We start from the raw sequence: 12,810 nt of genomic DNA, 5'->3' as shown, positions 1-12,810 counted from the left end.
ACCAAAAGTGAGTCCACAAGCCAGACCCAGTGCCAAGAAGAATCCCCTCAGCCACAACTTCCCCAGTAGAAGAAAAAGAGATTGGAAGGACCTTAACATCCATCCCCCACTAAGACCCCAATAACCCTCAGTGCCACTGTGGCCATCCACATCCTTAGCTTCTGAGGATCCCTGCAGTCTTTGTCAACACCAATTTCAGCTGTCAAAGCTGCACAGAGACTACACAGCTGCACCCTCAGTGGTGCCAGAGCTGCTGTACCATACCCATCAAGTACCCTCATATGCCCCTGTAGGCAATGGTCATTCCACATCAAAACTAGACTGTAAAATCTGGAAGAGGTAACTGCTTCACCAAATGCAAAGACATCAGTGTAAGGCAATAAGAAAAACTAAAAATCAAAAAGACATATTATTACCAAAAGAAAACAATAATTTGCCAATAGTGGATCTTAAAGAAAGAGAGATATATGAACTCTCTCACACACACACACAAAATCAAATAATCATCTTAAGAAAGCTTAGCAAACTTCAAGAAAATGCATGGAAACTATTCAATAGAATAAAAAAAGACTGAAACAAAAAAATTAACAGAGATTAAAATTATATCTTAAAAAAGAAATTCTGGATCTGAAAAAATACAATAAATGGAATAAAAAATCCAACAGAGAGCATCAACAGCAGGTTTGATTCACCAGAGGAAAGAACCTGTAAACTCCAAGACAGATTGTTTGAAAATATACTGTCAGAGGGAAAAAAATAAAAGGAATTTTAAAAATACAGGATTTATGGGACAGCATTAAGAAAGAAAATATTCAAATTATAGGAGTTTAAGAACAAGAAAAGAGATAAAAGTCCAGAAAGTGTATTTAAAGTAATAATAGCAGATAAATTTCCAGATGTAAGGGGAAATATACGTATTCAGGTCACAGGAGGATCAAAGGCCTCCAGTGAGAATCAATCCAAACAAGACTACGCTAAGATATATTATAATTAAACGGTCAGAAATCAAAACCAAAAAGTGGTCCTGAAAGAAACATGTCACATATAAGAAAATTTTAATAACGCTTGCAGCAAATTTATGAGCAGATAAATTTTAATCCATTCTCATATTGCTAAAAAGAAATACCTGAGACTGGATAATTTATTAAGAAAAGAGGTTTTATTGCCTCATGGCTTCACAGGCCATACAGGAAGCGTGGTGACATCTGATTCTGAGGAGACCTCAAGAAGCTTCTAATCATGGTGAAAGGCAAAGGGGGAGCATGCATGTCACATGGCAAAAGCAGATGCATGAGAGTGAGAGGGGAAGTGCTGCACGCTTTTAAGTGATCAGATCTCGCAACAACTCATTATCATAAGGACAGTATCAAGGGGATGGTGCTAAACCATTCAAGAGAAATCAGAGAAATCCAACCCCATGATCCAATTACCTCCCACCACGTCCCATCCCCAATATTGGGAGGTATATTTTAATATGGGATTAGGGTGGCAACACACATTCAAGCTATATCAGAGATCTTACAGGGCAGCGGGGAGTGAGGTGATATATTCAAAGTGCTGAAGGAAAAAAAAAAAAAAAAACTGCCAGTCAAGAATACTCTACTCACCAAAGCTATTCTACAGAAATGAAGGAGAGATAAAGACTTTCTCAAACAAGCAAAAGATGAGTGAGGTCATTTACGATAGCTATAAATAAAATAAAATACCTAGGAATAAACTAACGCAAAGAAGTGAATGCTCTCTATGATGAAAACTATAAAACATTGGTGAAAGAAGTTGAAAAGGACACAAAAAATCAAAAGATATTCCATATTTATGAACTGGCAATATCATTATTATTAAAATGTCCATACTACCCAAGGATGTCTACAGATTTAATACAATACCTATCAAAATATCAGTGACATTCTTCACAGAAATAGAAAACGCAGTCCTAAAATTTATATGGAATTACAAAAGACCCAGAATAGCCAAAGTTATCCTAAGCCAAAGAACACAACTGGAGGAATCACATTACCTGACTTTAAATTATAATACAGAGTTATAGTAACCAAAACAGCATGATCCTGGCATAATAATAGACACATAGACCAAAGGAACAGAATAGAAAACCCAGAAACAAATCCATTCACCTATAATGAACTCATTTTTGACAACAATACCAAAAACATACACTGGGGGGAAAACAATCTCTTCAATAAATGGTGCTAGGAAATTGGATATCCATATGCAGAAGAATGAAACTAGACCCATATCTCTTGCCATATAAAAAAATAAAATAAAAATGGATTATATACTTAACAACATCAAGCTATGAAACTACTAAAAGAAAACATTGGAAAAACTCTCCAAGGCAATGAACTGGCAAAAAAAAAAAAAAAAAAAAAAAAAAAAAAAAAAAAAATTGTTAAGTAATATCCCACAGGTATAGGCAACCAAAGCTAAATTTGACACATGTAATCACATCAAGTTAAAAAGCTTCTGTATAGCAAAGGAAACAATCGACAAAATAAAGAGACAACCGACAGAATGGGAGAAAATATTTGTAAGCTTACAAGAGATTAATAACCAGAACATATAAGGAGTTCAAATAATTCAATGGAAAAAAATCTAATAATCTGATTTAAAAATGGGCAAAAGATCTGAATAGAAATTTCTCAAAGAAGACAAATAGCAAACAGGTACATGAAAAGGTACTCAACATCACTGATCATCAGAATAATGCAAATTAAAAATATAATGAGATTTCATATCACCCTAGTGAAAATGGTTTATATCCAAAAGACAAGCAATAACAAATTCTGTCAAGGATGTGAAGAGAATCCTGTACAGGGAATCCTGTACACTGTTGGTGGAAATGTAAATTAGTACAACCACAATACAGTGCATTTGAAGGTTCCTGAAAAAATAAAAGTAGAGCTACCATGTGATCCAGCAATTCTACTGCTGGATATATACCCCAACTAAAAGAAACCAGTATATCAAAGAGATATCTGCACTCCTATGTTTGTTGCAGCACTGCTCATGATAGCGAACACTTGGAAGCAACCTAAGTGTCCATCAACAGATGAATGGATAAAGAAAATGTGGAAGAAAATGTGGTACACATATACTGTTAAATCAAGTTTAGCCTAAATCTGCCTGCTTACATATTTTAAGTTCTGCCTTATGTTAGTCGATTTCATGCTGCTAATAAATACGTACCCAAGACTGGATATACTCAAGACTGGTTTAATGGAAAAGAGGTTTAATGGACTCATAGTTCCAGGTGGCTGGTGAGGCCTCGCAATCATGATGGAAGACGAAAGTCAGTTTTACATGGCAGCAGGCAAGGAAAGAATGAGAGTCAAGTGAAAGGAGAAACCCCTTATAAAACCATCAGATCTCTTGAGACTTATTCACTACCATGAGAACAGTAGGGGGGAACCTGCCCCCATGATTCAATAATCTTCTACTGGATCCCTCCCACAACACAAAGTAATTATGGGAACTACAATTTAAAATGAGATTTGGGTGGAGACACAGCCAAATCATATCATTCCTAAAGGTTTTTCTGTACATCAGGAACTATAATAAATGAAAGTGTAAACAGACTGTAGCCTACATTTGTGCCAGTCACTGAGTTTTGGCCAATCAAATGGAGCCAACTGTTTGAATCATGTTCAAATGAGGCAAATGCTGAGCTGTAACAAATCCAGCTGTTACTGTACCTCACTAAAGCTGAAGCAAATCTAGTGTACTTTGTGCTATGAATTTTCTTTCTGTGTCATTCTGTTATAAAGAGGGGTACCATAGAATAGAATGTGGGATTAGGACCCCTGTAAGCTGGCTGTTCAAGCCAGCCCAGCAAACTTATCAGTTACTAACTTTGCTGCAGATCCTTGAAACTAGATGAGGTTTCCCTCTCATCTTGTTTATGTCCTTGGGAGCTTGACCTTGTAACCACAAGACAGTACTTTCTCTTGTTCTCTGCCATCCAGGGAACAGGAATCTGGGGATTCATGTCATAGTTAGCTTTAAAAATTATCTTGAACAGTTAAAAGACTTCGCAAGCTCAAAATTGACTACACTTGACTCAGTAGCTAAAGCTTTGTTTTTTCACAATTGTGCCCAGGTTCTGAGGTAATTCCTGGCTTAAAGAATGAGTCCTTTCTGGTTTGATATCTCTGTGACTTTTGTCATTTATTGATTTTCTTCCTTTCCGTGAACAACTTCTTACTTTCTGTCTTGAATTTTCTTTTCTCTGAGAACCTGGGAAGTTACTTTTGGTAAAATTCAAAACCAGAAATATTGGCCATTTGGTCTGGCTAGTCTCATAGTAAGAGGGCAATAGTTAAAAGTCAGCTTAATTGAAAGTGGATATCCAAGATTTTATTTTTTTTTATATATATATATATATATCTCCATATATATATATTTAAAAGACCTTCATATATATTTTTTTTCTCTTCTTGGGTGGTGTTTTTCTAGAAAAAAAAGATCTTTTTATTCTCAGTCAACTGAATTGTTTTTCTCAATTTTGTCTTCTTCCCACTCTTGATGGCCATATGAGAGGACCCAAGATCATTTCTAATGGCTGGGAACTCCTTGGAAAAAAAAAAGACACCACAGGTTTTGAAAAAAACCTTTGTTTTCCTCAAGGAACCCCGGGAATTAGAATCTAGGTAAAGTAAGGAGACATGTGGAGTTAGCCAAACGCCCTGGCTATGCTGGAGTCAGACTTTATCTGCACTTCTGTCTGGTGCTCTAGGCTCCACATCTAGTACATAATTAAAATTACTTACCAGGTTTTTCAACAAAAATAAAAATTGCTAAGAGTTAACATTGTACCATGTAATTGAGACTACTGAAAAAACAGTTTTACATGCAAGGTGTGTGAGGAAAGTGAAATGTGCTTTTGGTAAAAGATTTTAAGGAGACATAGGAATGTAATTTTTTTTGTCTAGATTGAAAGGATAAAGGATTGTTTTAAGTTAAATACAATAAAGCTGAAGGTTTGATCAAGTTTTAGAAGGTTTGCGAACAATTTTGTAAAAAAAAAAAAAAAAAAAAAAAAAAAAAACTCTGTGTGTGAACATATTGGCTATATTTAAATATGTATTATCCAGTTTTCCCATACATTGAACATTGGAATAATAGCACAACAGGGTTTTCTTAGAGCACTGATGTGCTTTTATTTTTAAAGGGTTATAAAACATTTATGAGTATTTCACCTTATGATCAAACTGATTAAGATTGAATAGATTTTTCTATAAGGTTTTATTAAAGATTGGGATTGACATTAATGGTACACTAATGCAAGAGTGAGATTGGGCTTTCTCTCTTGAACAAGATTTTAATGTAATATTAAAGGGCAATGCAATATTTTTATTTGTCTTTTGAATAAACTACAGGAAAAATAAGAGAAAGACAAGAGACAGATTGTTTGGAAAGCTAAGTCTTCCCTCTGTCAATGAGTTTTGCCTTTATAAAATTTTTGAGTCATAATTTTGGCTAAATGAATGACTTATGGTGACCTGGAACTCTATTTTATAATATCAAGTGTTTTAAACCACTAACATATTGACAGCCTTCCCCAAATCAAATTTCAGCTTCAAAATTGTCTTTTATGACCTCTAACTTTGGGATGCTACAGAGTGCCCCTGAAACATCAAAAAGAGAGGTAAACAGGATTATTTGACATGTTAAGTTACATGGAAAGTATTGTCAAAATAAAAAAAATAATGTTTAATTTTCATCAGGTTATATTTTAATGAATGTTAATACACGTTCCAAAATTGAATGGGATTTCTAAAATTCTAATATGTTTGAGTATATCCATCAATCATAATTATGGTTAAGTTATTGTTGACCACAGAAATAACCAAATTTCCTTGTCAATTGTATCTTTAACTGTGACTATTTAAAGTCATTTCCACAGCTAATTGCTTAATGCTGATGCAGTTTTTGAAAACTTTAAGCATGCAAAATCCTAGAATGTGGTGTCTTTCAGGAGTTTCATGAAAGAATGGAAAGGATCCTAAAAAGATTGCTAGAATACGGGTTTCTGGTAAATTTAGAATCAGATCATTTGAAGTGGGTAAAAATTCCTGGAATTTTAATAAAAAAGACTCACTACTTTATAAAACTGCCACCCCAAGTAGCACAAAAATTAATTGAATACAAAGTAAATACATTGCCAGATTTTCATGCTAAATCAGCCAATACTGAAATTGTTTATACATACAATTTAAATAAACTCCATGGTCTAAGTCAAATTACCTATGATAACCCATCAATTATCAGTGCTATGCACCTAAATTGGAGAAATAACCAGTATTCAAAAGGGCATAAGTTAATGTTAAACATGGGCTCGTGAAGAACCAGGATGGACACCTTGTCCTTCCTGAGTCCTTAAAGCTTTTGTTATTAAAAGTTCCATATTCCATGACTCATCATGGAAAAGATAAATTTATCCAGATTAAGTATATGTTGGTGTGATAACTTCTAAATTGCTAAATTAGTTTAAGACCAATGTTTGGTTTGTGAAACCCATATTCCTGGGAAGACAGTTTCAGGTACATTTAGCTACCTGATGGGCCATTTAAACATTTATAGAAGTATCTCATTCAATTGTGATTTTCAATGCATATTTTCTGGTCATATAAAAGTTTTCCCATGGGGCTGATGTTATGACAGTATATCATTATGCCACGGTGTATTTTCCCCAGGTAAAGAAAGCTTTTGACGATTCACTGACTGATGACTCACAATCCAGAACCTGAAGATTGGATCTTCTGAGAACATATGAGAAAGACTGCCCTTGCCATCCACACTGCAGCAAGACTTTAAGACCTTGAACCTTGGGTTCATAATCTTACAATCCCTGAGAAGGCTCCCTCCACACTCTTGGAACTTCAAAATTTCCTTAAGGTAAAGCTAATCAGGGATGTTTCTCCCTCCAAAAAGATGGCATCCTTGATGTGAACAGCATTTCCCAGGATCATGGATTAAGACTTCTAGTGTCATGAGACTCTTATCTTTGAATATTTTTTCCTTGTTTATGCCTTTATGGAAAATAGAAGTGAAAAAGGGATCCATTGTGTGCACTCATGGGGTATACTTTCATTTGTGAAGGATTTTGCAGCCAGCCTTATACATAGATAACCTTACACTTGATAGATGAAAGAGGAAGACTCAGCATAAGTAAGAAACTTTAATGGTAGATTTAGTGTCCCATAATCAGTCAGAAACAAAACGTTGGTTTACTCCTCTTTACCCACACCATGGGTTAAAGAGAACATTGTCAGGAGGCCTTCACTCTTCCAGAAGCACTTCATTTGTTAGGTCTTTTGTTCCATAGTTTGGAGTAAAAGAGGCAATGATTATAAATGAATACCTCATTATATGCTCTATAGAAGATTCTACTGGAAAGGCCATGGTACATAACAGACTTTAAAATCTCTTGTGAAAGTTATGGTAAATAATAGAATTGCTCTAGATTACTTACTGGCTAAACAGAAGTATCTGTGCAGCTGCTGGCACTTGTGGTCTATGGAGAAATACATCAAATGTAGATTATAGAGATTCAGTTGTAGGGGATAAACTAAGAGACTGCTTAGTTAAGCAAGTAGACTGTTTATCTAGCTAATTCTCTGATCTATTTAATTTTAGGTGGTTTGGTTTATGGGGATTCTGGCTAAGGAGCATACTCCAAACTCTTGGGTTATCCTCCTGATAGTCATAACAGTAGTCTCCCTGGTGCACTATATCCTCTCAAAAGTTTTAAATGTTTGCATGCGGCCATCTCCAGAATATCAAATGGTCTCTCTTTAACTGGAATGACAAGAGCTGAAGGAAATGTGAGACCATGAGAGCACTGTACCCTATGAATGACATGCTGAGACCAAAAACCCAAAATGATGGTAACAGAGTGCTGCTAAGACCTTAAGGTTTGGACACACTTTTGCCTAAGTGAGAACCTGACCAAAGTGGGGGGAATTTTTAAACAAAATTATGGGAGGCTATTGTTTTGGACTGAGGTAATGCACTAGGCCCCAGTGGGTCAGACCAAACCAAAATGGAGTCACTCATGTTAAATGTGACATAGTCACACTAAGACTTGGAGAAAACACATATCCAGAACATACCAGGTCCTGTTTTTTGTTTCCTTGTTTGTTTTATCCTGTTAACAAGATATTCCAGCATAAGGAGGTACCTTCTACTCTAACCCTTAAAAAAATAATAGCCTGAAGTCTTTGTTCCCACCTTGCAAAACCCACTGTTCTACTGTTTCCAAGAGGGTTTCAAGACCAAATAAATACATTTACAATGGTGATAGTGACATCAATGACTACAGTTTTGGTCAGTCTCTCAAAATTGAGAAGATGACCAAAAGGGAAGAATTGCTTAATCAAATTTAGCCTAAAGCTGCCTCCTTACATATTTTAATTTCAATCTAAAGGCTTTTCTGTACATTGTGAACAAGTGGAGGTGTAAATACATCATAGCCTACACTTGTGCCAATCACCAACTTTTAGCCAATCAAATGTAGCCAACTGTTCAACTCATGTTTAAATGAGGCAAAAGCCAAGCTGTAACCAATCCAGCTGTTTCTGTACCTCACTTTCATTTTCTGTAAGTCACTTTCTTTTCCTGTCCATAAATCTTCTTCTACCACATGACTGCACTGGCATCTCCGAGCCTACTCTAGCTCTGGAGGCTGCTCAATTCACAAATTGTTTGTTGCTCTATTAAACTCCTTTAAATTTAATTTGGCTGAACTTTTTCACTTATCAACACAATGGAGTACTATTCAGTCATAAAAAGAATGACATTCTGTCATTTGCAACAACATAGATGGAACTGGAGATCTTTCTGTGAAGTTAATTAAGCCAGGCACAGAAAGTCTAACATCATATGTTCTCACTTATTTATGAGATCTAAATTAAAAACAATTGAACTCATGGAGATAGAGGATAGAAGGATCATTATCAGAGGCTGTGAAGGGTAGTGGAAGGGTGAGGTGAGTGGGCGTGGAGGGGAGTTGGGGATGGTTAATGAGTGTAAAATAGAGTGAATAAGACCTATTCAATAGCACAACAGGATGACTATACTCAATAATAATTTAATTGTACATTTCAAAAATAACTAGAAGAGTATAATTGGATTGTTTGTAACACAATGATAAATATTTAAGGAGATGGACACCCCATTTTCCATGATGTGATTATTACGCATTGCATGCCTGTGTCACAACATCTCATCTACCCCATAAATATATATATATATACACACACACATGTATACACATATATATTTATAGTACTCACAAAAGTTAAACATGAAAAGCATAAATAGAATTCTGGGTTAAGGGAGTGGCAGTGAAATGTCCCTGAAATTAGAATCAGATTGATGTGCTCAGGTAGCAGAAAGAAGGCTAGAGTAGTAAAATAGTAAAAGTAGTAAAAATAAAATGTTATATCATATCATTTATATCATTTAAAAATGTTTAAAGACCTCTCTGACTTCAGTGTGGAAAGCAGACATGGAAGCTCAAGAGTGGAATCAAGATCATTCAGAGACTATTGTTGTTGGTTAGATGAGAGATAGTAAGATATTAGACCAATATGGCTTGCGAGGAGAGGATGCCAAACATTTGTGCCCCAGGGTATTTCTTGTTTCCTGGCAAAGATCTTCCTTCACCACCCCCATCTTATCTTATCTTTATCTTTTTTTTTTTTTTTTTTTTTTTTTAGACAGGGTCTTACTTTGTCACCCAGGCTGACATGCAGTGGTACAATGACTGCTCACTGCAGCCTCAACTTCTGGGCTTCAATGATCCTCCCACCTCAGCCTCTGAGTAGCTGGGAGCACAGATGGGGGCCATGACACCCAGCTAATTTTTGAATTGCTGATAGAGACAGGGTTTCACCATGTTAAAACACCCAGGTTAGTCTCAAACTCCTGAGCTCAGCAGTTCACCCGTTTTGTCCTCCCAGTGTTGGGATTACAGGCATGAGCCACTGCGCTCAGCCCCTTCTTATCTTTTTAAAGACATTGATAGCCTTTGAGGTTTCTGAAAAGGTCTCATAAAGTTCAAATTTTTCTTTGATGAGATTAATGTGCAAATAATGTTTGAGAACTGGGGACTGGCTTCATAGATAGATAGAGCAGCTTTTCCTCTAAATCCTTGCTGAAGGGAAACTGTGTAACAGTCTATACCTCCATAATGTGTCACAAAATATTAAAAGAAATATAAGGAACTATGAGTATTTTATGGACTAATGTCATTTGACAAAGGCATAGCCTCAATTTTCCTCTGCTGCATCCCCAAAGCCACAGAACATTTTGACAATTGCAGGACACATACAGTCATGGAAGTAAATAATATAAAATTTAAGCCTAGTTGTATTTTTTCTTTGAAATATTCCATTTTAAGTAAACATAAGCATGATATGAACTAAGACATCTATTATAATAACAATATATGTTTTCCATAATCACTATCAATTAAAAACTCTTTTAGACTTTAAAAGACAAAGTGGTGATTGCATTTTACCTGACTATGTACAGAATTTTATGTTTTCTCAAAAACTTGCAGTAAAATAATACCTAACTCAGGTTTGAATCATTTACAAAGATATAAGAAAACACCTAATTCATTTTTTATCCCATCACTACATTTTATCAATAATTTACATCTTGATGTGAGTCGGGAAGAAGAATTTCCCTCCTTACAAATAGTTTGAAGCCAGGGCACTCATAAATAGGAATTTGTAATGTTTGAATGTGTCCCGCAAAAATTCATGTGTTGAAAATGTAATCCCTCTGCACTCATTAATGGATTAATGTTGCTATCAATGGGAGTGGGTTTATCATCACGGAAGTGGCTGTGTTTGAGAATGGCTGTTATAAAAGTAAGCTGTCTCTGGCTCTCTTGCTTTTGCCTTCTTGCCATGTGATTCCTTCTTCCATGTTACAATACAGCAAAAGGCCCTCAGCATATATTGACACCATGCTCTTAGACTTCCCAGCCTCCAGAGTCAGGAGCTAAATAAACTTTCATGTTTTTTACATTACCCAACTTGTGGTAGTCTGCTATAATAAGAGAAAATGGACTAAGACAGTAACTTTAATAAGAATCGTGGGGAAAATAATTTGCAGCACTTTAAGAAATTCTGATTGGATAACCATAAATATTAGGAAGGTACTAGGCACATGCTGGGAAAAAACTTAAAGAGAAGGATCAATAAAAGGAAAGGGTGACATCACCTAGATGATGAAGGTACAACAAATTAGAGGCAGGATGTTTTGGTATAAATAACGTGGGCAGTTGATTGTTAGCTGGCTCATTTGTTGTTGTTGTGTTTGGGGGAGCTTAATATGCAAAAGAGTTTCATGATTGGTAAATATATGAATGTTAGTTATTTTTATTTTGAGAATATGCCAGGAAGAGAGTGATTGCGCAGATGCATCATTAGAGTTTGAGAGCTACTATTCTAGGAAAAGCATAAACCAAATCTCCCTTTTCACCATCACCCAGTCCAATATACTGTAGAAGAATCTGTGACTTCAGCATATATTCAAGGACACAGCTGGACCAGATATTACAAGGTGGCATTTTAGAGTAAGAAATATAAATGGGCCTGGGTTCTGCAAAACTTCTTTAAAAAAAAAAAATACAAGAGGGAATTTATTAGAAGAATACAGAGGTTCTTGCAGAGATTCCAACGGCTGCAAGGGGTCAACAGCTAGAATCATGCCTTTCTGAAGAACAGAGTATGCTGTAACCACAAACTTCTAATTCTGGGTTCTGCACCATCAGGAAGAGAATATCCTAGAGGACAGTTCTCCTTGTATACTGCATAAGGGACTAGAATGTGGATTCGTTTCTGCTTGCTTTTTGATACTTATAGTCCTTTATGCTGGCCTCAAACTTGTCAATCACATGTTTGCAGACATTCATGAGTTCATTCAGGCCTCTCTGAAATGGCTCAACAGCTGGAAGGGTACCTCCAGTCTGAATGCATAAATTAATTTTGCTCTCTGAAGGATGGGTCGTAGTGTACCATAAAATTCCACTTCTGGGTTCTTCATGATCATGTAATGTAGAGAATTTCCTAGGGTATGGTCTTCCTCGTGCAATACAAGTGTCATACAGTGTCTATCTGTTCCAGTTGCCTGGACCATTTCCAGGGCTGTCTTCCTCTCACCTTCAGCCATTGAAGTCTTCAATCCAGATATTTTTCTCTCCAGCTCCTGGTCCTCTTCTATCGCTGGGGTGGTTTCTAGACCCTCAGGTGGTGCTGGTGGATCAGGGGCTCTGTCCCATAATGTGAGGTATGGAGGCGAAGCAGGAAGAAAACTTCTTATTAAGGTTTAGCTCTCCATCTTGTCATCAGAGTGGCAAGTTCTTAAAGCCAGACATGCAGTTGTAAACGTAAGAGTTAAGGTGATCTACAAAAGTCACCATGCTTTAGTCTTGGCATGAACTTAAAAGTTGACTGTATACCTAATAGTCATTTCTCTCTTTCTTTTTACTAACAAAACCATGGCATTCTTAGGAAACTGGATAGCTAAATGCTGCTGGGAATCTGGATCCATCCATGGACTCAGGGAATTGCTCCCACTTGCTAGTCTAAATCAGTCATGGTAATTCCATTTTCCTTGCTAGTAATTGGTTTAGAAATGGCAAGCAACTCAATTATATTAATAAAAAATGAAAGATAATGCCAGAGGAATTTGAAGCTGATGATGCACTGAAGGTAACCATGGCAATAATAATAAATTAAAAACCCAGCTCTTAATTAAATTGATTCAACTTTCCAG

The 12,810-nt window shown here is 36.1% G+C and overlaps 1 pseudogene; it reads right to left on the bottom strand.

The window, feature by feature from the left end:
- Nucleotides 1-11,691: 11,691 nt before the first annotated feature.
- On the bottom strand, nt 11,692-12,585 carry LOC103240222 (DNA-directed RNA polymerases I and III subunit RPAC2-like; annotated as a pseudogene).
- Between the last annotated feature and the right edge of the window lie 225 nt (nt 12,586-12,810).

The sequence above is a fragment of the Chlorocebus sabaeus genome, chromosome 13 (genome assembly GCF_047675955.1).
Source record: "Chlorocebus sabaeus isolate Y175 chromosome 13, mChlSab1.0.hap1, whole genome shotgun sequence".
In the NCBI taxonomy this organism is placed as follows: Eukaryota; Metazoa; Chordata; class Mammalia; order Primates; family Cercopithecidae; genus Chlorocebus; species Chlorocebus sabaeus.
The sequence above is the reverse complement of the archived record's forward strand: the minus strand, read 5'-3'. Positions and strand labels throughout refer to the sequence as shown.